The 27,711-nt window shown below is 35.8% G+C and overlaps 1 long non-coding RNA gene across 3 annotated transcripts in view; it reads left to right on the plus strand.

Moving 5' to 3' along the window:
• LOC115606751 overlaps positions 1-27,711 on the plus strand; it is a 47,643-nt gene that overhangs the window by 10,206 nt on the left and 9,726 nt on the right. For all 3 annotated transcript variants that reach the window (XR_003990994.1, XR_003990993.1, XR_003990995.1), the window contains exons 2-3: positions 2,234-2,346; positions 13,934-14,031. This is a non-coding gene — a long non-coding RNA (uncharacterized LOC115606751). The remainder of the gene's footprint in view (positions 1-2,233; positions 2,347-13,933; positions 14,032-27,711) is intronic.

A 27,711-nucleotide genomic window follows, 5' to 3' on the forward strand; every position in this document is an offset into this window, starting at 1 on the left:
ATATCGGTTTTAAGTTTTCCCTTTTTTGCCCCCTCCAAACAGAGCTAATTCTTCAAAGATCAAAGAGCAGAGACCTAGTAGCCAGGTCAGACACAAATTTTAAAAACAAAATTTATCAGTCCTTTAATCAACAAGGACAAGATAGCATGTAATAGCATTAAACTTATTTTATCTTGAATGGGGGGGGGTCATTTCAGATTGAAAAAATTGTGACTATTCAGTCTGCCATAATTTGAGCTCCTCAACAACTGGTGCGGTTGGATGCTAGGGGTATTCAGCAGTACATAAGAGTTGCTCAGCATCTATTATAATCTGAACCTCAATTTCTTAAGGTAAGGAACATATTTATTCGAGCAAATAATTGGATATGCCTTAGAAATAATCATATTGCCTAGATTGAAGGTACTTAAGATCTGAATTTTACACCTCAAAAAGACAGCACATACAGAAAAATATGAACAGAGCAAATACCACATGAAAAAAGGTGAACAGGCAAACAAAACTTCGCCTTATTGGAAATTTTTATGTTCCATTTGCCTTTTCTAAAAGGCAGTCAGTAAGTAGGAATCCTGAAGTATGAGTTTCATAGAAGAATAAATCTAACAATTAATTATATGTCAAGGCTTAAGAATCAAAAAACTGCTTATGCCCATTGCCAGTCATTCACTCCCTGTCAGTAGTAGTTCACATCTTTCCTGGGATGGCATCCAACCACAGTGGCATCTAAAATATAGCAGGCTATATTGTTACAGTTGGAGGTGAAATTGAAAGTTGCACCAAACAGAAGTGACAAATTCACATTGCTCAGTGTTGCCTAGCAATAAGAGATGAGTTTATTATGAACACTGACTCTATCCATTGCAAAGGGGCTTTGCATTCACACCAAAATGCCACTACTCATACAGGCAAAAGGGGCAAAAATAGAGTGGGCAGAAGGAGGAAACAGCCGTAGTAGTTGTAAGCACTTTCTGTATTTCAAGATTCCTCTCTGTCTCTTGGGAACAGCTCAGGAAGGAAAAAGCAGAGCCTGCCTCTAGCTGAACTCTAGAGATTGGCCAGGTAGCTTGTTACTGATCTTAATCATTCTTTCGAATGCCCTTAGTAGTGCTGTTTCATTAGTAATGCCTTGTAGCTCAGAATCTTCAAATACATAAAATCTTTACTGAGTGTTCTCAAAATCTGCTCAGTAGTGTTGTTTTCATTGTGGAGAGCTTTCCATTTGCTTCAGCTTCCACACACACACCCTTTTTTTTTTTTTTTTTTTTTAATTATTATTTAGGGAAAAGGACAAGACTTCAAGGATCTTTTCCTTCCTCTCACACCTTGCTGTTTTCCTTTTTAACCACTGCTTATATGGGAGAACATTTATTTCTATCTTGGACATTGGACTATGTCTTTCATGGTATTAAGTACCTCACTGTTCAGATAAGAAGGATTTTCAAGAAGTATTTAGGTATCATTGAAGACCTTACCTGGGTACCCATGCACATTTTTAGGCATCTAATCAATTTTAAAACTCCACACAATAGCTCCTATTAAAGAAAAAAAAAAATCTCAAAAGACTGATCTGTTTCTGTGCTTTTATGCCATCTGCATTTTTGACAACTGAATATTTTTGACAGCATGGTCCATTGTGCCCAAGTTCACATCAATTTTTTCCCCTTTCTCTTTTTTTAAACATCACATGACTACATATATGATAAGAAAATGGTTTATATCACACATTTTGCTTTACAGATTTGGATTCACAGCAGATTTTTTGAAGTGACAAAAATATACAAGAAGTATTTCTTTTATCACGATGCATTTATATTATAAAAATAATAGATTCATCAAATGCTGTGTAAGTCAAGTACATTGAAGTTACAAAACAGTTGTGATTTTGAGAAGCTTTGCAAACAAATACAAAAACTAGGGATGAAGTTTAAAGATTATATAATTTAGGTAAAATAGGATGAAGTCTAGATAAAAGAATTATCTCTTCCATTTATGAAATAGTTAACTAAAAATGCTAATGCAGAATTCTCTCCTTAGCTTACATGTTCACCTAGACAAATTAACTGAACCTGTGAAAGACTGAGAGTTTAATTTTTATGTTTTCTGTGCAAAATGCAGCTATTGTCTCAGATTCTCATTTATGCAGTAAGCTTTGCAGGTACAAAACTGAGGTACTTAACAATTTGTAAATGTTTTTGTAGAACCTTTAGTAACTTTGGTCCTTTCTTTATTTCAGATTCAACGTGTTACAAACAAACATATTCCACCTGTTACAACAATCTGGCATATTACTTTCTTGATACGTGATGATACAATACCTCTCAGGTTTGCCGAGTAGCAAAGAGAAATGTAAGCAAATGAAAAGGTTTTCCACTTTCACAGTTTTTTTCTGCTTGGGGTTCTGTTTGTCTGAGAACTGTATGAATAGAAGCCATATTTTATAGTATTTCTTTAACCTCTGCCATCTGGTGTAGGTTAGTTTTTCCACTGCCAACATATCCTAGAGGCCCCAGTACCAAAATGTTTAATTTCTAAGTAAACATTTGGACTTTATAAATCCAGTTTAAAAAAATAGAGCATTATTTTTAAACTATATATTGCGTTTGCCACTGCGGATGACATTAATAACACATAGACAAGTATGTGGGTTTAAAGGCTTCTGGCCATGACTGTTTTCTGTAGCAGAGCTCCAGAGATGTCAGGTCGCCCAACATCTTTAATCACTGAGTCATGCTCAGTTATCACGAAGAAACTTGAATATACCCTATTGACCTACAATCTGAAGTTGTGTCAAGGGATTTGCACCACCATAGCCATAACCTTCCAAATCAAGCATGGTTTCAGGCAGATACTACTTTCCCATGCCAAAGCTTTAGCTGCTCCATTTTTTTAATATAAACTGAAGTTACTTCACTGCAACAAGAAAGGATTGTTACTACAAAAGAATTTGGGTGAGTAGGTAACCACTTAAAAAAACAAGGAATGCAATAGCAGGAGGATCTCCAGCAACTTCCTTACATCTGAGGAAAAAAACCCAACAAACCAACAAAAACCCAAAACTGTGTGTCAAAATTGTACTACCAAGAAGAGAAAGTCCTTTCTAAATTTACAAAAGCATAATGTTGCATTTTGGACTAGCCAGCAAATTCCCTGATCTCAATTTGAAAGTATGCAGTAGTGTTGATTGACCCAAGTTGATCTTTATTTGGAGTGAAAAATTGAAAAAAAACCCAGCCTTGCTTCTGCTGAGAATGGGCGGGCATACAGAGTTAATCTTAATCAGTATTCTTCAGAAGCAGACAGTCACTGGCGAAAAAATAAATAGATAATACAGATGCATAAGTAATAACAGAGAACATTTAAAGCTGTGTATAAGCAAGATCTGAGGGGTAAACAAAAGGAAAATAACTATCTTGTTACTTAGTGTGATGTGTCCCTGCCCAGGGCAGGGGGGTTGGAACTAGATGATCTTAAGGTCCTTTCCAACCGTAACTATTCTATGATTCTATGATTCTATACTTAATTCTGATTTAGAAAAAGGTCTGGAAAAAACCTCGGAAACTCCCAGTTCCTTCCATCTCCACCTGGTGGGGTTTTTTTTGTTTGGTTGGTTTTGGTTTTTTTTTTGTGTGTTTTTTTTGTTTTGTTTTGGTTTGGTTTTTTGTTTGTTTTTTTGTTTTTGTGTTTATCCCTAAATTCTAAAATAACAGTGATAGCTTGGTTTCCCACCTTCTCCTGAAGATTTGCCTATTCCTGAAGAGTATTCAGAAACATGTTTTTGGCACACACTGATTCCTTCAATGAAAATTCACAAAAGGTCCTTACTTCTTACTGCTTATTCAGTTTCAAATTAAACAAGTGTTAAAAACAAAGAACAGTAAATAATCTAATTAACAAGTGGCTCTTTTTTGAGGACCTAGCTGTAGTGCAAAAGTTATGCCCATTTAATTGAATTCGTTTAGAATCTGACTAGTTTAATCAGTGCAATCTGGTAATGAAGATTCATGATATTTGTTGAATTTAAATGATAATTCTCTTGAGGCATCTGCTGAACAGTAGGGATGAAGAGGTGACGTATCAATTTTCAGCCAATCTGGGATGTGAAATTCTGTATTGCTTTGCAAGACCACTAATTGCATTTATTTTAATATGCTTAATTATAAACAGCAGCACCAGAGGAATGAAGGTCCTGTTTCTACCATGGGAATAGTGACTTCTGCCTGGATGGACACCTGGTTAAATTGTCTCAGAATGAGTCATCATAACTTACAAATCAGTGCCCACACTGCAGTCATCTTAGCCATCAGTGAAACTTGTTTGGTTTAATTTAGTCATTTTCCAATACTAGCTTACTTGGAGACCATGCATTTTTTCACTGTGCTTCTTAAACCTTCTTGTTGTGCTACTCTGTTGGCGTAATAGAGTAGGTTTAGCCTTAAGAAATCAGATATGCACCACCAGTCTATCTTTTTACCTGCCCTCTTCTGCTACAGTTTTTCCTGTAAACATTTGGTCAGTGTATCTAAATTTTTCAAAGGACTGATGATACTAACATTCGTGAAAGTTGTGTGAACATTGACACCTGTGTGAGGAAGTAAAAAAAATCAAAGTCAGAGCTTCAGCAAGGAAAAGACTGTAGTCAGTAGTTGCATATTTGGCCATCCATTAAACATGCCTGCCACAACACTGCGCTGCTGTTTGCCAAATTAATAGTGAAAGGATATAGAAAGAATCTGGGAGTATTTTTCATGAAATTACAGGATTTGTCATTCCTATCTTAAATCTGGCTGCTTAAATCACAAACTCCCCCAGAGGAGATTGGAGGGGAGGAACCTCAGACTAAACTCTAGCATACAAATTGAATTGATAGACCTAACTCCTTCTGAGGGACAGGTTCTGGGCTTTGACTTTCTTCTCTGTATTTCCTACTTAACGACAACCTTCTCAGTTTTTCGCTAACATAAATCCTATTCAGATTTGTCTGCACCCAGTCTGCCTGCCAAGTGTGGGCTAAGGGTTTCACTTGGCAGCAGTGCCACGTTAGGTACTGAAGTGCTTGACTTTGTGATGCCATTGTGAGGCCTTAGATGTTTTCAAAAGCATGGTTGTGGTTCACATATACACCATAATTGGCCCCATAAGAACAAAACTCTACCTTTAAATTCTATATAGAAGTTAATTTACCTACCGATGCAAAGTGGTGCTGAAGTAACCAGATTTGTATCAGGAGTAAATTGGTTCCATGATTTAGATTGTTACATTTGCTGACTACCTAAATCTTACCTAACAATTACAGTTATTTTATAAATGCAATAAGCATACAGGGGACACATGATCACATATCATGTATATGTTGCCTATTTTTATTAAGTGACATACATGGAGAACAAGAAGAGCTACTTTAAAGATCATATATAACATATATCTATCCAGGGACAATGAATAATAAACAATCTCTGGATCTTGGCAGAATTTTCATTCACAGGACATTATGGACTTCGCATAGTTTTGTTTACTGTATAGTGAGTAGTCAAGTAAATTTTCAGACATTGAAAGTGTATTTTTCTATAATAGAAATTTTTAAGCAGGTTTCTTGGCATGCATTTTGTTTGTACTGTGCTTGAGGTTGTTTATGGCATTAGTGGTTTGTGTGTTTGTGCATGTTTGCATTCTGTCTGTTTATGAAGTATTTCACTGGTACCCTTACACAGCATGTGGTCGGTTGAAGATTATTTTTCATAGCATGTGTAGTCATCATGCATTTTGCTGAAAGGCTTTTAAACTAAGGTAGGTTAAGCACTGCTTATCTGGACTTACATAAAGACAGACATACAGGTTGTACTCGTCTTCACAGAAATTTGATACAAAAAATACCTGTACCATTTTAAAGATGAGAGTGTGAGTTGGTTCCAGTTTTTCCAACAGTCATGGCAATTTGGTATATTTGAGTTTCTTAACTCAATAGAATAACAATTCTATTAATAACTGGAACACTTTTATATTTTATTATCCTAGATGTCAAAAATAATTAACAGATGACTCATTATATTGTAATAATACCATGCATGTAAATATTTTTAAATGAACTACAGAAACAAAAACAAACCTCTAACAAGGATGATTTAAATCACTTCACTCTGTAATTGACGGCTAAGTATAGGCAATATTTTCAGGACCCACAGGCAGGTTTGTGAAATTAATCAGTGAATTACACTGGGCTTAGAGTGTTAGTTGATACTTTCCCTCGTGTTTTGAAAGTATAGGTTGTTCAGCATGTGTCTAACAAGACATTACAAGAATACTATTTGTAAAAAACATAGATGCTAAGTAGCTCTAGACATTACAGGCATCAGTTCAGTAAGGATTTTATGAACGCTACAGAATAAAATATTGTTGCTTTATTTAGATGCCTCATTGCTACTTTAAGAACATAATTCTCCCCATGAATCTTGTCCTACAGTTCAAGAAACTTTGCTCCTGCAGAAATTACTGAGAATGTGAATGAAACTTAAAAGAAACAGAGCTGGCCAATACTAAATATTTATGCAAATTGCACTTGTATGTACAATTTCATTACTATTTTTACTAAAGTTCTTTGCAGGTAATTAATGAACTCCGTGTATCAGCTCCGATTTTTTTGAGAATAATTTTAAACCAGTATACCTCTCCTCTTCCTACCAGAATAATATTAGGTACTTTTATAATATTTCTTTTACATGGCTCAAGTATGCATTTGTGAGGGCTTAAAATACATGTCATTCTCTGTCTTTGAATATGTGAATAAATTCAATTAATATAGGTGAAAACATTTCATTTATGCTGTGCACATTTTTTTATCTACTTTCTGAATGTAAAATATTATACTGCTGTATCATTTATAACACCATGCTGTGCTGCACAACTATAGTCGGTTTTTATGTATAGTGCTGTAAGATACAGCGAGACCTTTGCTTAAGAATAATTATTTAAGAGACTTTAAGTGGATTAGAAAGAAGATAGCTAGAGGTAGAATTCAGACCCTCTAGCTAACGTGCCATACCTGCGTTATTCCTGAGAAACTTAAATTCAATCCACAGAAAATAACACTTCTATGCCTCAAGACATAGGAGCCATTCATACAGAAATGAGAAGTAAAATGTGTACAGAAACTTTACATCTTATGACAGTAGCAGCAGGTTCATAGTGTCAGGAGGAAAAAAAATGATGAAAGGAAGCCAAGCCTGACAAACTGAATTGTGGCTCATCTGAGTGTTGTTGAACTTTGTTTCACTAAGAAAGCAGTAGTATTTTTTTCTTTCAATGACATAATAATTTATAGTTAAATAAAGGAAAATCATTAAAATCCCTATCACCATAATATACTAAAGTAAATGTCTATGCACTGTATAAATTCCTAGATCTTGGAAACCGTATAGGTATTCCTCAATATTTTAAATTTGGAGCAGAGAAAAGGGTTTTAGTAAAAGCTAAATGATGATACAAAGGACTGAATTTTGCAATAATTTGTATGGAAATTTGTATCCATGCAGAATTGATGTAAAAATCCAAATAATGACTCTATGAAGAGTACTATATTTCTATGTATTAGTATGCAATATTTTATAGAATGGAGAACATGTATTCTATATTATTAAGTAGAGAGAGTATACATAGCATATCCATTATATATAGTAAATTCATATTAACATTTAAGAGATGAGCCAAGACAATACTTAACTACTCATTTTGGGCTGTGTCCAAATACTGGCTCATATGCTAACTGCTTACAAGTATAGTATTTTGATAATATTCTTCAGCAGAATATTTTTATGTTGTAAAGAAGATCTATGCAACTTGGGTGTTTTTGAAAATAAAACTTAACTTTTATGCTTGTTGTGGTTTAAGCCCAGCCAGTAACTCAGAACCACGCAGCCGCTCGCTCACTCCTCCCCTTCTTTTCCCCCCGACTCCTGGAGGGATGGGGAGGAGAATCGAAAGAATGTAAATCCCATGGGTTGAGATAAGAACAGTCCAGTAACTATGGTATAATACAAAACTACTACTGCTACCACCAATAATAATAATGATAAGGGAAATAACAAGAGGCAATTTGAGTGTTTTCAATGTTTTAGACTTCATACCTTTCATTCTGTGCTTCCAATGCAGTGAGAGTACTACTGGAACAACAATTTAACTTCCAGGAATGTTCAGCAGATCTTTTGGGACTTAAAGCATGTAATAAGTAAGTCAGGCACTGTTCAAGTGAGCATGATATTCACAACTCTCCAGAGAGCATTTTTAAACCCTGAGAGTGTTTTTGATTTTGCAAACAATATTACAATTACTGTCTAAAATTTTGCTTTTAATATATGAAAACATCCAAGGGATTGAAAATATGTTCTGCTTCATTATGTATATTGGCTTCAGACATCATTAACCACTAGAAGCCAGTTCCGTTCCAGGTGTGACTTTTTGCTATATAAGAAATCAAGCAGTTAGTTAATTATTCACTAAAAAAAAACCCAAACCAACTGAAACACACAAACAAACAAACCAGCCAACAAACCAAAACCCACTGAAAACCTTCCTTCAGACAAGAGGACACTTTTCATGATCTTTCCAATGAACTGGAACTTCTGGCTTCAAATGATAATCCAAAAACTTGCTTTTTCTCTTGGAACTGGGTCAGAGTTTTTCTAGCCTTGATAGAATTGGCACCCTTTCTCCAAACTGAAATATGCCAGCCATAGTACTTTTTCAGTAATATAGTTATCATGCAGAAAATCTTTTATAAGACCACATATGCAACATTTGTGTTACAGACATCCATGAACCTGCAAGGTTATGTGACTGTGAGTAACTTGTTCTGCCATTTGATGTTACTAAGACTTCGAAAACTTGACCGTGAGACAGACTTCTTTTTCTCCCAAAGGCTCAACATTCTTTTTGTGCTACATTTTTCAGAAGAACTCTTTGTTTAAAGAAGCTGGGCAGGGTAAAGCTGGCAGACTGGAACACTGCCCTGATGTGTTGTGACAGACATGTAATCTGCCATTTGACCACTGGTTCACACATCAGTGTTAATGTGAATGTGACACCTCTCAGCATACTGTTAATCAGGCATTACTCTTCTGTCTAAAATGTGGAGATGTGGAGTAGACTTTTATTCTTTTTAGAAGACTACACAAAAAAATCTAGTGAAATGAAAATTTACAGCCATAAAGGCAAACTGATTGACAGCTGCAAATCATAGTCACAGCAACATTGATATATACATATTTATAGATCCCTAGATTTCAAAACTAAAAAGGATCATTAGAACATTCTGCTTAATCTAACACATTCTTATTCCAAACATGCAAGGAGTCAAACATCTAGTCCCATGGGAAGTGTAAGGAAACCTAGAAGATGGCCTTCCATAGTTCAGAAATTAGATCAATTCAGCTTGTTTTCCTCACTAACAATTTTTTGTCTTCTGGGTTTTGTTTTCTTTTCTCCTGGTGTTTCATCACCAAAGTGCCCAGGAGTTCATCTGCTTTCATTCAACTGAAATGCATGTACCAGATGGTGCAAATAGCCCAGTATATTTCAATCCTGTATCCATGTCAAAAAACAGGCAGACAGCTGCAATTCTTGGTTGCTGCACCTCATGGTATCAAAGGCTGGCTAAGAAGAGTGACATTGCTTGACAATGAATAAGATTTTTCAGGTCTGGCAGGGAAGTTGCTTTGGAAGCTAAAATCCCTCTTCTTCTCTGTAGGAGTTGCTTTTCATGATTAATTAATTGTGTTGACGCTAATCTACAAAGGATGTAAAGATATAAAAATAGAGTTACAGAAATGAGTCTTGCTAGGATACTTTATAGTAACCATTTCATCACCTGTATTTGGAATATATTACGCACTTGCCTGTTAGAATTATAGTAGAAGTTGACCTACAGTATAAAGTTCTATGTGGTAGTCTTCAGCACACTTTTACAGGAGGACTACTGCAATCTGTTTTTGCTGTGTGAACAGGCTAGACCACTGATCTTCTTAGGTCCTGAAGTCTGAAAGTATCTCAAGTACGAGGGAGTGCAGTGAAGGTAACTAGCCGCTTTCATCTGATAACAGGTGCTTAAAATTTGACCATAGGACATTCAAAATATCTCTGTAATAAAGCCTTACACCTGCAAAAGCCATAGCTCTAGAAAAATGATTGTATGAGGTTCAGTAGAGTGGAGAGTTATTTTGTCTTGGAAAACAGAAACTGGAGATAGTAGTTGAAAGCTGTTTGCAGCAAGGGTTGACCTTCCCTCTGTTGGTTTTCTGACTCCTAGGTACTATAACAGTAGCACAGAGTACAAGAAGTTCTTCGTATTTGTTCTTCTGGCATGTTACTCAGACAACAGAAGACTCATGTGTGATACCTTTGGACAGCAATGCAGTGCTTTCTCACCCTGTCCTCTGTCACATCTACAAGACTATGTGCCCTTTTAAGACCTAGGCAAAGTATTCCCCAGCCTGCTTCAGGGTTACCTGTGCATTTTTTTATCTTCCCCTTGTTTACAAGCTAGGATATGAGAATTTTAAAACCTACTGAAGCATTCTGGTTTCACTAATGTTAGTGGTCTGTGGGGCGATCTATAAGTGGTCCAGGAAGGAACAAAAAACACTCTTTTACTTGTTTAACCTCCCCATCAAGCTTTAAAGCTTTTCTCTGTATTTTCTATTTTACTGAACATTCGTCACTGTTCATCCCCAAACAACTCTTTTCTTTACCACTGAAGAGACAGATACCTGATTTGGAAAGCTATCTTCCTTCCTGAGCAAAGAATTCCAGGGCAGAACAGAGTACCATAGAAATATTCGCATAGCTGAAAGGGCTGTCTTATAAAGAATGGTAATAGTTAGTTGCACATTCATTTTGCATAGGTGTAAGTGTATCACATATATGAATATTCTTGTTGACAAATCTATTTATGTGTATTTGTATATATATTCAGAAGCTCTGGTTTGCCTCCAGTCACTGTAGGTGATTCTTCTCATGTGCATTATAGTTACAAAAGTATTATTTTAAGCAGAGATGATACTGAAAAGAGTTGTTTGTTTAGCTAAGGGCAAGTAATAGGTTAGGTAAGAATCATTGAACAGGTCATGGCATCAATTTATATTTACTAGAAAGGTGTGAAAAATAGGGCAGGAGAGAAACGTTATTTAATGCAATAAATGGGAGTGCCATTAAGACTGGTTGGATGAAGGTAATGAAAGAAAGTTCAGACTGTCTACCTGAAAAAGTCTGGAGAGCGAACTAGTTGCACTAAATGACTGTATAATCTCTACATTAACAGTCCAATTGCTTGAGATTTTTGAGAGGCCGCAGGATCTGCAAAATGCATGGTGGGGAAGAAGCTTGAATTGGCAGGTAGATGGATCACCTGACCTATTAGTTCTTTTTTATTGCAAACTTCTATGATTTTATGTGGGGAAAATTCCTTTTCAACCCACGCTGGCAATCTGTTTATGTTCTGAAGTATGATGATTGACATCCCTTTTAACTTTTAACCTAGAGAATGTCTCTGCAAGTGTTATTCCTACATATAAATGTCTAATGCTTTTAATAAAAAAAAAAAAGTCTCTCAATTAGGGGACTGTATCCATGTGCAAATGCAGAATGGAGATCACAACAGCGTCTGAGGTGTTATAGCGGCATGGGCAGAACTCCCACTCAGGAAGGATGGGACGTTGAGAAGGAAAAGGGAGCATTTGGGGCTTAAAGACTAGAGAGATAGTGGAGGCAAACAAGAGAAAATTGGATTAAAACAGTCAGAAAGAAGAGTATCATTTTTGTTGAAAGGGGGAATAAGAAAATAATCAGGAGAAATGAGATGGTGGAAAGGTATGAGAACGGAGAAGCAAGATAAGAGGGGAGAACTAATTTATGGAGTAGAAGAACAAGAAGAACAAATAACGATGTACTCCTGTTAATATGGTGACAGAATACTTCCTGTCTGCAAGTGTTTACCCTTGGTTCATCCACATGCAACCTTATTTTTATTATTTTTTTTCATTTCAGTGTAATGCTTAGTAAGCATCGCTGAAGTACAGTGTGTGGATTATTGTAACAAACAGTGTATTTCACAATTAAAATCCAGCCTATCCACCTTTCCTGTTAAAGCCCATCAAGAGATAAGAATGTGTATAAAAATATAGCACCCTAGTAGAAAGAAATGTCACATTCTGCCATTCTTTACTTCATTTTGCCCTGAATTGAGGGACTGGTGATGGGCAGGAAAACATCACTAAAGAAATATTTAAGAAATGCTAAACTAGCAAAACTTAACATATTTAAATATTACCAAAAATGTTCTTCAATTTTATGGCATTAAACTAAAGCCCAGACTATAAAAAGACAAAATTATTACAGAGACTTCCAGTTACTCAGAAATACCTCTTTGCAATGTTACTTGTTCTGACTTAAAGAACTTTGCTGAAGCATCAACTTCATTTCTGTCGAGGGCTGTAAAAAAGATTGAAGCCGGGGCCTGGAATATGAACAAACAATGCTTCTAAGTTAGTGCCCCACAGAATATTTTAAAATTATTTAACACAAATCATCTCAGTGTCAACAACTCATCACAGATAAACTATCTAATTAACAGAAGCCATCATAGTATTTGAGAACTCAGTCTTGGCTCAGTTGATATACCAGAAGGGCACTCCTTGATAAGCAAAAATTATAAAGGAAGGTTTAAAAAACATTACTGCCTGAAAGTAGCTTCGTCTTAGTTTTAAATTAACCCTCTGCTAGGTTGGGGTTTTTAGTTGTTTGGCTTTTTTTTTAATATCTGAGATAACACACACAGGTTGACCTCATATTCTTAGGTATATTCCACAGAAAGATTCTGTAAAATGGTCTATTTTATGATGCAATATTTTTTCAGTGAGTCTGCCGTAGACTTGAAACCATGCCAAAATGACAGCTCAGTTAACAAAAGTGTCCCCAGCTTTCGTAACCACTTCTGAGGTAGTTTTATCCCACTTCTTTAGAATTGCAAAGGTTGTTGAAATCTTGAGGTTATAAAACTTTACTGCAAAACACTTTTAGACATCAAAACATTGACTGGTTGTTGCAGCACCAAACCTATCACTGACTGGAATCCAGGTGCTTCATTTTCCTACATGAAGTTTGTGGGGAGAGAAAGCTGACAACGGGATCCATAAAAACATAACATAGACTGAATGTTACCAAAATAGCTCATGGAAAATACTCTGAAGAGAGATTTCTCCTCTGTCTCTGAGGGGTAATATTTACATGGGTAGGTTGCAGGGAGACAAAGTAGGGCAATAAGATTCATTATCCTAAAACTGTTCCTGAAAGTAGTCTTTTTCACAGAGGAAATGTGAAGTAACACTAGGTAGGAGTGAAAGACCATCTTCTTTCCATCCCACCCCAGGCAGATTATTTGCCATTTACCCAGGCTATGGCAGGCATGGGTCCAATCACCTCTTTTACCTAATGGCGGTCTGAATATGTTTCTTCCAGATAAATGGTGTGGATGCTCAGCTGTAGGACAATCTGGAGTAGTCCCTCACACTTCGTTGTGAAACAGTACTCCTGGTATGGAGCAATTGAACTCATTATGCCAGAGTGAAAAGGGAAGACGTCATGTCTTCAACACGCCACTGATAAAATGCCAGTGTACAAAAAGCAGTGCAAGGACATTCCACTCACATCAAATAGAAGCTTTTATTTGTTAGGTTTTGAATGGTGCATATACTTTTGCTGGTCTTTTTACTCCATGAAACAATGAGAGACGCAGCCTGTGTCTGATGGTAATAGTTTTAGTTTCTTCACAAATGTCATACTATCCCTCCAGTGAATAATTTATATTTAAATTTCCCTCCCTCTTGGCTGTGATCTTGCCCCACAGTCCATATTATCCAAGAACTGATATAAAGTAGAAAATCTTTTTCAGCTGGTTCCACAACTATCGGGTGACAGTCTCAGAGGATGGATTTTGGTTCTTCCAGAGAACTGCAGGACAACTACAAAAGGGGAAGTCTGAGTAACACGGTAAGAAACTTTGGTATATAACAGTCTGGTAAATACAGGAATTATATTTCATGTCTGAGTGAAAAAGGCTATCGGTATGAGCTCTGTAATATGAAGGTGGTAAATAAGGGACACTAAACTGAAGGGTTTTCCTGAGTGACACTGTAGAACTGATATTTTTTTTCAGAACTGAAACAGATCACACTCCTGACATCAAGTCTTGCAAGAGAACAATTTATTGTTAGGCCATTCCTAGAGCATTCCCAGGTTTGAACAAAGCATATTATCCACCATCTTAGCAAATACAGATGCTGAGTTTCCAAAGTCTTTTCAAAACAGTAAAAAATGTGATGAAAACAGAATAACCTACAAGTGTTATTCCCAATATATTATTCAGGTTTTAAACCTTGATCTGACTGAGACTTATTGTCACATGTATGGGGTTATTTAGGCATCTAACTCAACTACCTACCTTTGGAAATTTGAGCTCTAGCTTTAAAAATAAATGAACAGGAAAGTAAGCAGAAATATACATATGTGTTATAATAATAATAGTAAAACCTATCTTAATTTTTTTCATCAAAACACCGTATAATCCAAAATTTTTAGAAGAATAGTGAGAATATGAGTTGTTTTCAACTAAAAATGCTTGAAAATAAATGTTCTCATCTTTCTTTGAAAATTTTGAATGCTGTGAATTTTGAGAAGATTTCTTACAGTCAATTAATTAAAAATTATTGCCTGGTTTCAGTTCTGTCTAACTTGCCAGAGCTATTGAGAAAGGCTATGATAAGGAAAACAGTAAGTCATAATGATCAATTTAATGGTGTCAACATGTCATACAAAGAATCAAATGTAGAGAAATTAATTTATTTATCTTGGCTTTCACCTGACATTACAGTAGAGGTGATGTTATTCTAGGAAAATTTTGATAAGGAACGTAGGAGTACTGACTTGAAGGAATCTGCAGAGATCATTGAGCCTTAAATGCAGGCAGCCTTCTAATAGATCTGGAATACATGCCAGTGTAACCCTATCACCTCTAGTAAAATAGACTGAAAAAATCACAAAAGCTGTCAGCTGCTGAAGGAACATAGCTGGCAAGACCAAAACAATTGACAGTATGTTTGGTCTGCTCCATGTACAAAGTTTTGTTAGACATTTATCATTACATAGGTTTACACAACTTGATGTATAGTTTACTTAATGTTGTTAGAAGACTATTTTACTCACTAACACTCCAGAGAGGCTTCTTCATGTACTGCATTCGCCACATACAGAGAAGGAGCATAACTGGATATGGCTGTATTACCAACATTTCTTCTGAGTAGAGAGGCACCCTACCTTCAGTACTTTCTTTCATATTTAATGAATATAAGTTCTACTGAAGTTAGCAGCAGTAATGACAGTGATATTCTTATACATTCCACAAAAGATACAGATGATTTCAGATAAGATTTGTGTACATAACTAATTTTTCAACTTCCTGGCACTTCCAGATAATGATTTCAGATCAATTCAAATTAATGGCAGCTCTTGGACTATTTTCAATGTTTAACTTGCACACATATTGTTTCACCAGACATAGATATGCACAGAGTTGATGTTTTCAGAGGTCTTCTCCAAGTCTAAGGAAGCTACTACATATATATCATGCTGTCTTGAACAGTTCAGGCAAGATGTAACAACTCTCATAATTTCACAACAATATGATAATTATTAATAAATTCTAACTGACCTCAATGAATTTGTTTCTATAAAAAGAATAGCAAAATCCTAATAAAACCCCAAATAACTACCACCACCACCACCAAGCCCTGCGAACATTAGGTTCACCTTTAATCCCTCTTTGTGATGTGACAAGCTAGGGGTATCTAGTTTAAGTAGAAAGACTAATTTAGTAGAAAGATTCTGCATTGAAAATAGAAATTACATTATTTATTAAGTGTTGATTTGGATTTACACATACTTTGCATCTACGATGAGTACACACACAACAGAATGGCTGGAGTCCAAAACTGGTCTATACCATCGTTGTATTTTCCTGAATCAGACACTAGCAGCATGCTGAAGCAGTCTTTCATAAATGTTAAAAAATTGGTTGGTTTGCATCTGATAAATGTTAGAAAAAGGGCTAGCTTTCTGAGGATGATTCTATCAAATTGGGATTAACATTTTCCACTTAGTCCCTTATGCTTCTGAAAAGGCTGACATAATTTAGTGACTATGAAAGTAACACCTTTGTCATTTTCATTGTACTTCATTTCACCTTCTCATTTGCGTCTTTTAAAAAGAAGATGTCTAACTGAATACAGTAATCAATGTGCCATCAATTTATATAATGCAATTGTAATCTTCTCTTTTCTATTCCCTTCTTAACACAATTTAACATCTTATGTGAACAAGTCTCTTCATTGAGCTGTCTACAGTAACGCCGAGATATTTTTTTCCTGAGAGGTTACAACTAATTCAGGAGACGTCATTATGTATGAATACTTCAGACTGTTTCTACTAATGTCTTTTAGGGAGGTCTTATCTGTGTTGAGGCTTATCTGCTACGAAGTTTTTCAACCAGTTATTTTTGCAAAATTCACATAACGCTCTTTATAGTCCCTTAATTTAAATGATTCAAATGAGTTTACAATTTTAGCTGCTTTTCTGCATTTAGTCTTTAGCCTGTTTTCAATTTCCACATATAGAGTGAACAGTACTTTTGCCAAAACTGCTTTTATGTAGTTAACTCTGTGTTTATCATATTGGGAATAAGAATTCTGTTGCTGTTCTGTTAGTCTATGATGATCTAGTCACAAAACAAACAACTATCAAATAGGATAAATGCCTAAGAAACACCTAAAAAACACCTACTATAAACCTCTGCAAACCTGACAAACATAGCAGTCTAGCCATAGCTGCATGTCACAGCATTGATTTATCCTCCTAAAATCAGTCTTAATTCTAGCACACTTGCCTACTGTCATTATGCCTGTATTTCTGTATTATCAAATTTTTAATAGATAAGACTTCAATAACCTTATCTGACTTTTGTTTTACTGTAGAGATTTCTGCTGGTACCCATGTGAATTAGTTTACAACTAAGAAGTCACCCATGTCAAAACTACACCGTAGTGACTAAAATTGTGCTGGCAGTGTAGAATATCTTGAAAGGGGTTTTTATATTTTCAGCAAGCAATGTTTCACCTCATTGTCTTCCTGCAAAGAACTGCTTGAACATCTCTGTAAAATTTGAAATACTTAGAAAGATTTACAGAATTGTGTTCCATGATATCTCTCTCTTCTTAAAACAAAGAACTTACTTAAAAATAATACTGCAAGAAAGCATTCTGATTTCTGCCATTTTCACTGCCTTTTTTTCTGTATTTGTCTAGGGCATGTACAAAGGAGTCCTAATCCATAAGCCTGTCTCTTTGGTGCAATCACAATACAATTAGTAAGCAATAAACACAAGAGATATATCTGTTATTATACCACTTTTAGGTTGCATTCTGTTTCTGTGTTTAAGAGTGTTAACTGTTCCTGCAAAGCAGGTCACTGTTAAATGATTTTCAGGACAACCTAACTACCTGTTAATATATGTAGCAGTAAGTTCAATTATTTTAATTTTCTGTTTCTTCAGAATTTGGAGACGGGTGTAGTTACATCTACACATGTAACTGCATTACATTGCTGGATTTCCTAGAATTTCCTTCATTAAGTATTTTTTTTTTCATTAAATCTGTCCATTCAGCCTTTGTATAATAGCAAAGGGTAAAGAATCTTCAGCCTTTTCAAAAGACAAATTTTCTGCTATAAACAGCATGCCATTACAACTCAACTGATTGCAAAGAATTTGGATTGCAGTGTGATTCAAGTCTTTCACTGAACTGATATCATCCACTCAACCTCAGCAATACCTTAGAGAAATACAAAGCAGAGTAACTGTCTTTTATATTGTACTCTCTCAGTACAAGAATAATAGAGATGCCATGAACATTGCAGAGGTGTCATATTAGCTGCTCTGTGCTAGAGCTGAACTTAATAGTGTAAAGGAAAGGGAACTTATTGTTAATGTTTTTTACAAGGGTGGAATAGATGAACACTGCTTACAAATGAGCCTTATTTAGTTTTAAACACATTTCCCGAAGTAAATAGTATATTTCCCTAATTTTCATGTCTTTTGGTATGCTTCCAAAAAACTTGGAAGTGAATTAGTGTGCAATTTGCATCCAAATCTCAGCCAAGGGGATGTGGTTTATTATAATACATGGCCCTCCTAATTATTGAACAGCCCGAGAAAACTAGGCACAGTGTGCATCTGTTATTGCTTGACCACACTGCCAAACATAATTTGGCAAGCACAGAAATGTACATTGAGCAGACCTACAGTCTAATTTGCATTAGTTTGTAGTAATTATATGAAAGCTATAACTGAACCAAGCTTGTCCTCTCTTTTTAGATCACACCATTCTTTTTGAAAAGAAATCTCGAGCAAAAATTCAAAACAATTAAATAGCACACACATACACAACCCTGAGAAATTCCTTGTTTGCACAGTAGACTCTCTCATATTATTTAATCATTATCCAAATGTTATTTCTGTGCATTCTGTAAAATATCAAAGAAAAGCTTTTTTTTCCCCCTGCATTTTTATGTAGGCTTTTCTGTGTTTTCCTTTATCTCCATTCAGAAATTTTTCATCTCTTCTGCCAGATTCTAAAACCCTGTACAATTCACCCTGTAACTAGTGATTAAAGTCAGTGACATTTTTTAATTCAATTGCAAAGGAGGAAGGGGAGGTAAGTCCTGCCTTTCATAATTTGCCTTTGTCCCTTTCCGTAGTCATTTAATCCAAACTCTACTTTGACAAAAAAGAAGCATTTCATGATAAGCCATCTTGTATCACATTAATACTGGAAAGCAGTGGCCAAAGCTTGGGGAAGCCAGAATGTTATGGTAAAAATACCAGTAGATTTTCGCCTACAGAAGTTCCAAGGGAAAATTCTTGCTTCCTCCCTTATTTTTCTAATGAAATTACATTTTTTGGATATACAGACATATACATCATGGCTCTGTATAAGAGGTGATGGGAAACCTAAACTAAGCCAGGAGATGAGGAAATAGAGCAGAATCTCATCTGCAGAAATTATAGTTTTATGACAATTATTGTGTAAATAAAGTGTTTTCATGAAGTGCAAGAGAATAGGGCATAAAAGGAATGAGAAAGAGAGCCAGATTCAATTCCCATTAATATGAATGACAAAAACTACTATTCACTCCAACAGCCACAGGACCAAGCATAGACGAAGGAGAGGTTTTTCTTCCCTTCTTTAAGTAAACACTGGCATTTTCTGCTTCAGCTGCAGGGGCTGAGAAGCAGAGGCACAGTCTTTGTTGTTGGTAAACAGCTTGACATTTCAGAGCATTGGACCAGTCATAGAGCTTTAAATCTAGAGTTTGAGTATGAAGAAATAACTGTATAGTCGCTATGTAGTTAGGTATTCTCAGATAGTTTAGAGTAATTATTAGCTGGCATATCCAGAGTCACATACAGTTACTGTGAAATGACCATACGGAGATTATGTAAATGAGTTTCCAAGAGTGAAAATGCAATGAAGAATAAAAGTGAGTAAAACCTACTGAATATCGCTGAATGAGTAAAAACTACTTCTATGCTCTGATTACCTGATCAAATCTAGTTTTATAAACAAAAGCAAACCTGCAATGAATTACAGGGGAAAAGAAACCCTAATGAACTTAAGTTACTTCCATGTACAAATGGCATTTCACAGTTGACCAAAAGACACCTAATCTGCTTTCACATAGTATGCAGAAAATAAAAGTACATTTGCTTATACAATACCTGCTGCAAAACTGCTTTATTTTCAATTTTATTTTTTAATGTAGTTCTACAATAAAATACTAACTGCATAAGAAAACAGCTTTTTACTGAGCCAGTCTCTTTCCACATATTTCAGTGGCTGAAATAAAGCAATGGAGGAAAGAGCTGGGGAGGGTGCTGTAAAGTAAAACTGCACTGGTTTACTTTTATTAGCACCAGAAACTGCTCTATAATAAGCAGTCTATCGTTATCTAGTTTGATGGTATTTGGGGTTTTTGTTTGCTAATGGAATGATTAACTAAAACCCAATTTTTTAATAGTTATTGCTGCTGATAAAAAAACAAGAAGTAGTTTTGGTTAAAAATGCAGGGCTGTTTTCTCTATTTCCTGTTCTTTCATTGATCTGAGAATACTACTCATCTTTGCACAGGCAGGGCCAGGAATAAAATTCCTCTTCTCACTGATCCCTACTGTTATTGAAACATTTTCTTGTAGATATCAGTTTTACTATAGTTCAGATATCTTGCCAGAAGACATTCTTATACTTTACATATTCCTTCTTTAATATACATAATGCAAAGTTTTCTATGCTTCAGGCTCCTTATGAAAAGGGATTTGACATGCCTGGTTTTAAACTTTTTCTTCAAATAGTCATGTTCAGGATGACTACCAAATAAAAATCACTTGGTTTTTGGAGCAAGAAAAATTCTGCAGTACACAAAAGATGGCATGAAATTAATAATTTTGAAATTAAAATCTTTTTCTCCCATTGTCTTCATTGTTTTTCCCTAATCAAAAGGCTACCAAAAAGGTAGCCACATTCATCTAGCTTCAAACATGTCCAGAAATACGAGCTGTTTCAGAGAATCTGTTAGGTTTCCACTCTGAATTGCAAAGAATAGCCACTGAACTGCATTCAGTTCTTACATTGTAGTTAAACACCTTAAAACACCATGTTAAAACCACAGTTTTGGAGATACGTATGCAAACCACTTCCTGTTACTGAAAGCCTGCAGAGACGTATGTGCTACACTATAGGTATATGCATTTCCCTTTGAGAAACTGATGGGCTTGTAATGGTGCATGAACTGTGTGTATCACTGTGAAACAGATGTCATGTGAACTTCTTGCAACATGTCTTCCTAGGAAGTACTCATTCTCAACTTTTGCAAGTTGGTGCGGCACAGTTTGATCTCCAGTCATTTCTGGCTGCACAGTTAGACCTGGTATCATTACTTAGAAAGAGCCTTTTAATGAATAGGTGGGTTTAATGACATATAGAAGACATATTGGAGCCTCTCAAAGTTTTGCACAAGGATGGCTAAGTCTAGCCTCAGTTAGGGAAATCACAGCCTTGAAATGAACAGTTTGGCATGAGTGAAGGTTATCTGGCTGGGAACTGTTTTAGAAAATATGCCTCCAAACATCCTGCTGTAACAAGAGTGGCATACAGGGTGGTAGGAAAGACAAGGAAAAGAGGGTCTTGCATTTTAGTTTTCTTCTAGGATAACTCCTATTGTCTTTCCTTCCTCTTGAAAATAATTTATTACTAGATTCCCAAGCACGAGAAAATTTTCTCTTTAAAATGCAACAGTCTCTAAGAAGTAGAGCTTATAGTCAGTAGTTACACTTCCTTGATAAGAGATTTTTTACACTGAAGGTTTCTGCTGAAAATGTGTATAATTGCTTGCTATTATATTAGCGTCTTTATTTAACTTCTCCTGTTTACAAGCCCAGCATCAATTCTCTTAGCTATGTAAATGTAAATCCTGCCTTGGTTTTTTTAATGCCATCATGTAGCCTTTTTGCCATCAGCAGTTAAGATTACCTGTGTCAGTGAGGGTTTTGGCATACCTGTTTAACCAAGTCTTCTTCAGAATGTGTTTAGCAGTGCCTGTGCAAGCTCAGTGACTCTACTGAGCTGTGAAGGGAGTAGCAGGCTGGAATTTACGAAATGATTCAGCTGAAGCTAGGTAAATGCAATAAAGTATGATGCAATCAGACTTTGCTGTGTGGAATGTAAATAAATGGATTGTGGACATGAAGTAATGCAAATGAAATTATTTTCACTACAATATTACGGATAAGACTGAATATGTTGAGGGGCTAAAAATCTAAGGAACCACTTTTGGAACAGATCAGAGGAGTATATTCGCTCCTGCAGTGTTTCATTCTGTTCTTATGTGTACTTCTATGTCCTAGAGATACTAATAGAAACTTGTTAATTTTAAGACTAAAGATATCTTTAGGTTGTCCAGACTATTAGATCTTCATATTACACAAGTACCTAAAATTTTATCTTATACAAGTAACTTCTGAGCCAAGTTACTTGTATTAGGCACCACTCAGGAACCATCTATCTAAACTATCCAAACCCCACTGGCAAGGAAGTGCTATGCAAAGTAACACACTTAGTATAAGTTACAAGAAAAAAGGAGTTCCCACACCTTTATCTTGGGGGGGGGGGGGGGGGGGGGAGGGCGGAATAAAAATGTGGCAGCTTTGGATTAGGTAAAGCATGTATTTCAGGGGCAAGAAAAAACCCCATCCATTTCTACTGCAGATATTATAGGCAATGGAGAAATTACCACTTGCTGAGTTAATTTGTTCCAGGAATTAATCACCCTCAGTGTCAGGAAAAGAAAATAAAACTAAAATCTTTATTTCTTAGGCTATCTTTAGTTTTAGTGACTTGGTCTGCTCTTTCTGCTAGGTGAAACAGCTGTTTCATACCTGGTAATCACATATGCAAATCAGGTGTCCTTTTTGCTTTTGATGAACTAAGAAGAATCAGCTGCTCAAGTCTACTAGTTGAAAACAGTTTTCCAGCTTTGACTGTAATTGACATATATAATTCATTGTAATTTCTACCAGTAAATTATTTTTTTATATATACATGCAAAAGTTTATACGTTGAGCCTACTTACTTTGGGTCTCTCTTTTCCAGAAGAATTTCATGTAAAAACTATGAATTTTCACAGATGTGGAAGGAGATATAAAACAAAAATGCAAGATACTTTCAGACTTTGTGAGTGTAGAACTGTGGAGGGAAGATTTTAATTTGAGCAGCAGGTAATTAATACAGTGTTCTCTTGCAAAGGCTGTATTTTCATTGTTAACCATGTTATTTCTCTTTATATTTTGTCAATATAATGGCAGATGTAGGCCTGAGGTTAACCTTGACTAGCTACATTAAAGTGAAATTTGTCTTTTCCTGTTTTCACTAATTTATAAAAGTTTACATTGCTTGATGTAAAATACATAATTTCTCAGCAGTGAAAGACATAGCCTGAATCTTCAGACAGTGTGAAACAATAGCTCTAAGGGAAATGTAAATTGCTTGCGTTCATTTCTGTGGTGTTACAGTTCTGACACTGAATCCTGAAAGGTAACATTTTAAATGTTTCAACAAAATTTGGTAGCAATGCATTTCTTCAGTCTTCAGTAACAGATTTCCTATTTACTTTTTCTACAACAGGATTATCCATGAGAGCACTCTTACAGCCTGAGAAAAGTGAAATCCACTTGTTGAAGGGCTTATCATGCTGACTGCATTTAAATATTTAATTTAATAGAATTAAGTGCCATGTCTGCAGGACTTCAGACTGACTACTAAACCAGTGAGCGTTAGACACGGAGCAACCCCGTTTTTCCTGCAAACTAAAGTACAGGCTGTGGTAGAATACGTATGGCCTTGAATCGCTAGGTACTATCATAGAGTGAATTTAGAAACCTGTCTTGCAGTATTCGAAACTTGTAATTTATTCCAGTGTGGTTTATAATTCTCCTAAATATGACAAAAGAAACTCAGTCATATGATTTACAATGTAAAGCTAACACAGCAGGGATTGCATATGCACACATAATTAATAATCAGTGTACACTGTCTTTGTATGTCACAGAATGCAATATTTAATATAGATGTAATGTTGCCTTTTGTGAATATTTAAACATTTTGATCTACTGATCTATTTATTTTATTGGATGATCATGCTAATAAACTCACAGATTGAAATATTTCCAGGAAACAGAAAGGAAGGTTCACAAAAAAAAAACCCCAAAACCAAAACCCTGATTTTCGTTTTTAGTGTGAATGAGAGAAAACAGTTCATCTATTCTCTTAAACTTCGTGTATCTTGTCTCTCTCAGTTTTTTTGCTTATGCCATCCATTTTATGTTTGGTCACTCTACATAGTGCTTTTTGCATTATGAAGCCACAATAGATACCGTATGTAAAATGTGATTAAGGGCTTCCTAATTTGAGATCATTGTGTATTTGTATTCCAGTGAGTCTTTAGAGAATTGAGACCCAGGAGGCTGAAATTCCTGAATTTTCCCTCAAGAAAGAAACAGATTTTCTAGTGAAATCTAAACAGAAACATTAGGATCAGATTTTAATATCAATATTGTGATATCTAGATTGAGCTCATAGCTAGAAGGCAGAAAGAGAGAGACTGCTTTCTACACATATCTTTTCCTGTACAAGGCTATAGCATCTCACTTTTTTTTTGAAGGCTTATTTAATTCATGTTGGCATTCACCAACATTTGATAAACATGTCACTCCTCACCAGGTGTTATAACTGAAAGCAGAGATGGACAAAATATATTCTACAGTCTACTAATGACAGAGGACTGCTATTTTAATGAAAATGTAAAAATTATGTTTGTAAAAATATTTACAAAGTTACCTATGAAAATGAGGATGGTGAAAGGGGTACCCACATTAATTTACGTGATTTTGTGTGAAGATCTTTTTCAACAAAGAGAATAACTTTCATGTACTGGAAGCTGCATTTGCATATTACGTAGTTGTTTTATCTTCTATGTTTTTTATTCAGTTTATTTAGTTTGATGATCAGTACCCATCATGGGGTAAGTATTATGGTTATGTCTGCCTAGGAGAAATCAGCCAAGAATTCTAACAATGTACCAAATCCTCTTCTCAAAGATATAATCTGTAGAGAGCATCTACTTCATCTGACAAACATGATTTCAATTCAGGAAATAGCTCACAATCACTCTATTGCATCTGACATCAGCAGTATCCACACAGCCATTCTGTGCAAACTCCCTGCTTTTAAAGGTCTTCCCATCACTGTTATTGGTCTCACAGATGATGAAGTATGACACTCCATAAACAATGAGCTGGGCCTTTTGTAGGCTGCTTTGCTTTTTTTGGCTTCAAACTGCCACTGAATGTCAAATCAATTTGGCTCTCATTAGAACAGCTTTATATGTGCAAATGTATTTGTGTCTGGTTGCCACTTTTTTCTATTTTTGCCTTCCTTTCCCATTGCTTTTTTTTCTCCTCTCCCTTGGATGATGTCATTTTTCTCTAATCAAAGCCAACACCTGTTTCTCTAAAATAGGAGCCTCTGTGTAGAGCTCTTTATCACAGTCTGAGTACACCCTAAATGGGCTCATTATGAATCAAGTTCCCCCAGAACAAAGAGGAAGTGCTCTGTTACAGTGACATTGTACATCATAGAGCCTGGACAAAGTCAAGAGCTGATGTAACCTTGACTTTTGACATCCCAAGAGACTGCTGTCTAGATAGTGCAAGGTGTTTAAGCTACTGTCTTTGATAAGTAGTGAAACAATAAATCTGACCCCGTGTTTAAGAACAGCTCAATTGTTACACAGTGCTGTATTGTGCTTGGTGGGGTTCTGGGTTTGGGGGTATTATTGTGTTGTTTTTTTCTTAACCAATTAAAAGGAATACAGAATTGCAACTTTGAGGATTTCTGGTTTCATAAACACAAACCTGCTTGGGCAAGCTAAATGCCACACAATGAAGGGAATAGAACAAAATAGAGGTGACATAGAACTCCCAGTTATGAGTCAGTGAAGACCTGGTCTAAAAGAACATGTTGCAAGTAGTCTGAATGGCTGGAGATTAGAAAGGGGAATTAGTGAGGAAAACGGGGGATATGCTGAGAGGCTGCCATAAACCCTGTGTTGTGACATGTATGAAAGAAACATAGGCTCACTTTTCTTGCACTTAGGACCATTTTGCCTTTTATGAGACTTGTCTCAGGGGAACGGATACTGAAGTGTACTGTGCCTGGAATGACACTGGATTTTGTTGAACAGTGGTGTAAAATTGCTTTTTCTTCTCTAGAAATACTTTTTTTTATTAAGTTTCAGCAAAAGGCCATTCTCTCTCTTCTCCCCACATCTTATAAAAGATGATAGCAGTGTATATTTCCATCCATTTTGGGAAGAATGTGTAAGTTTTCCAATAATTACCTATACCCATGTCAGAGGTATGCTCTATCCCGGGTAATAAGGCACTTGTAAATAGTCAAGCTACAGCTGTGTCCTCTTGCTTGTGTCGTTCCTTTTGCAGAGAACCAGAAGTATTTTTAACTTCTTTAAATGGAAAAATACACATTTTAGAAGCTGGGGAACCTACAGATAGAGAGTAGGAGAGAGAAGGAGAAAATGCTGCTAAGTATACCCCAGCTCCCTCTAAATGTGAACATTTGGCATTTGCAAAGGAAGAAGCTTTCTCTGGACATTGCAGGAGAGAAATAAAGGAGAAAGAAACAGCCTTTTCTCATCACTTGCAATAATGGGCCTCTTCAGAGGTCCTCGGGCTGTCCAAGTAGGGTCTTCGCTCAGTTTGTGAGTGGATGAACTCTCCTGTATGATGGGACTCTGAGTCAGACACTCCAAGGAAAATACCTATTTTCAGAGCTGAAGAAGAGGTTTGCTTGGCTGAGATATGCAGTGATTTCAGATCCAGTGCTAGCACTAACTGAAATACATTGGTAATCTGCCATCTGTGGTTTTCTTGAGTAGAAAATTTTGACTGAAGTCCAGGTCTTAGTAGTTATGAGGCCACATTACAAAATCTATCCTCCTACTCGACATCATCCTTCATAGCGTCTTACTATGTCACTGCCTTTGGATTAAGGACCATAGCAAAGTATGGAAAATGTGGGTACTTCTGTTGCCGAGTCATTTCTTGGTCTCTGTTGAAGCTAGCTATAGTGAATATTTCATTACTGACATCTATTCTAGCCATGGGATTGTCAAAGCATTTTTTCATGTGTAATAAATTTGCATAAACACCCCACCCCAAATATAATGAAACAGAAAGGATAAGAAAGACCTAAATTATATTTTTAAAAAATATTAAAAGACTTCTTGATTGATTTGCAGAGGCATAGCAAAATTCCTTCATATAGTGGCCTCATGAATGAGATGATAATATGCAAGTAAAGCATAATGATTGGCATATTAAATACAAGATCTTTGTCACCATCTGTTTCCTGATTGTGTCAGCAAGTTGGGTTTTTTTTCATAGAAGTGTGAGAATACACCATGGCCTCGAAGTATCAAAATGTCAATTATACATCACATTTTAAAGTTGGAAGCCCAGATCACAAAAAAACATTTTGAAATGTCCCTGAATTCTGCTTGAAACACTGACAAATTATTACCTATCCTTCACATTTAGCCTTACTGTACACTAGCATGATTATTGTGCTGGAAAATAAAACACTGTAGAGGCCAGGTTTACAACATAGTAGTGAATACTTAAAAAAAAAAAATGATACCCAAGGAGACAGGGAGAGAACTAAGAATTCAAAATGAAGTGAATAGTTTCAGAACAGCTCTATCAAATACTTGTTATGTCAAGCTCAAGTACTTTGAAAAACAATTTTCAATTTCTGATATTTTCCATTAAAAATAATACTAACTTATAAGGAAGACAGTATTCCTTTTTCTATGTTTTCTCCAGTACTGACAGGAAAAAACAAATGCATCCTGGTTAGTGTAATGAATCAGTAGAAACTGCAGTAGAAAACAAAGCCAGCTAAAATGCAGGACTCTTTCTTTTAATACAACAGGTCT

This window comes from Strigops habroptila, chromosome 4 (assembly GCF_004027225.2).
Source record: "Strigops habroptila isolate Jane chromosome 4, bStrHab1.2.pri, whole genome shotgun sequence".
Taxonomy (NCBI): Eukaryota; Metazoa; Chordata; class Aves; order Psittaciformes; family Psittacidae; genus Strigops; species Strigops habroptila.